Below are 1787 nucleotides of genomic sequence, written 5' to 3' on the forward strand. Positions count from 1 at the left end.
ACCGAGCACCCCCTGGAACCCCTGGAACCCCCGGAGGCCCTCCAGAGCCACCCCCCACTCTCCCCAGACTCACCCCGGGGAAGGGCCACTCTGGCTGGGCATGGTCTCCACCAAGCACCCCCTGGAGCCCCCGGAGCACCCCCAGAGCCACCCCCCACTCTCCCCAGACTCACCCCGGGGAAGGGACACTCTGGCTGGGCATGGTCTCCACCAAGCACCCCCTGGAGCCCCCGGAGCACCTCCAGAGCCACCCCCCACTCCTCCAGACTCACCCCGGGGAAGGGACACTCTGCCTGGGCATGGCCCCCACTGAGCACCCCCTGGAACCCCTGGAGCCCCCGGAGCACCTCCAGAGCCACCCCCCACTCTCCCCAGACTCTGCCCGGGGAAGGGCCACTCTGGCTGGGCATGGTCTCCACCAAGCACCCCCTGGAGCCCCCGGAGCACCCCCAGAGCCACCCCCCACTCTCCCCAGACTCACCCCGGGGAAGGGCCACTCTGGCTGGGCATGGCCTCCGCCGAGCACCCCCTGGAGCCCCCGGAGCACCCCCAGAGCCACCCCCCACTCACCCCAGACTCACCCCGGGGAAGGGACACTCTGGCTGGGCATGGCCTCCACCAAGCACCCCCTGGAGCCCCTGGAACCCCCGGAGGCCCTCCAGAGCCACCCCCCACTCTCCCCAGACTCACCCCGGGGGAGGGCCACTCTGGCTGGGCATGGTCTCCACCAAGCACCCCCTGGAGCCCCCGGAGCACCTCCAGAGCCACCCCCCACTCCTCCAGACTCACCCCGGGGAAGGGACACTCTGGCTGGGCATGGCCCCCACCGAGCACCCCCTGGAGCCCCTGGAGCCCCCGGAGCACCTCCAGGGCCACCCCCCACTCCTCCAGACTCACCCCGGGGAAGGGACACTCTGGCTGGGCATGGTCTCCACCAAGCACCCCCTGGAGCCCCCGGAGCACCCCCAGAGCCACCCCCCACTCTCCCCAGACTCACCCCGGGGAAGGGACACTCTGGCTGGGCATGGCCTCCGCCGACCACCCCCTGGAGCCCCCGGAGCACCCCCAGAGCCACCCCCCACTCACCCCAGACTCACCCCGGGGAAGGGACACTCTGGCTGGGCATGGCCTCCACCAAGCACCCCCTGGAGCCCCTGGAACCCCCGGAGGCCCTCCAGAGCCACCCCCCACTCTCCCCAGACTCACCCCGGGGGAGGGCCACTCTGGCTGGGCATGGTCTCCACCAAGCACCCCCTGGAGCCCCCGGAGCACCTCCAGAGCCACCCCCCACTCCTCCAGACTCACCCCGGGGAAGGGACACTCTGGCTGGGCATGGCCTCCACCAAGCACCCCCTGGAGCCCCTGGAACCCCCGGAGGCCCTCCAGAGCCACCCCCCACTCTCCCCAGACTCACCCCGGGGGAGGGCCACTCTGGCTGGGCATGGTCTCCACCAAGCACCCCCTGGAGCCCCCGGAGCACCTCCAGAGCCACCCCCCACTCCTCCAGACTCACCCCGGGGAAGGGACACTCTGGCTGGGCATGGCCCCCACCGAGCACCCCCTGGAGCCCCTGGAGCCCCCGGAGCACCTCCAGGGCCACCCCCCACTCCTCCAGACTCACCCCGGGGAAGGGACACTCTGGCTGGGCATGGCCTCCGCCGAGCACCCCCTGGAGCCCCCGGAGCACCCCCAGAGCCACCCCCCACTCTCCTCCAGACTCACCCCGGGGAAGGGACACTCTGGCTGGGCATGGCCTCCGCCGACCACCCCCTGGAACCCCTGGAGCC

Source organism: Eucyclogobius newberryi, unplaced genomic scaffold (assembly GCF_026437365.1).
Source record: "Eucyclogobius newberryi isolate DKJ021-1_F unplaced genomic scaffold, fEucNew1.0.hap1 SCAF_649, whole genome shotgun sequence".
NCBI lineage: Eukaryota > Metazoa > Chordata > Actinopteri > Gobiiformes > Gobiidae > Eucyclogobius > Eucyclogobius newberryi.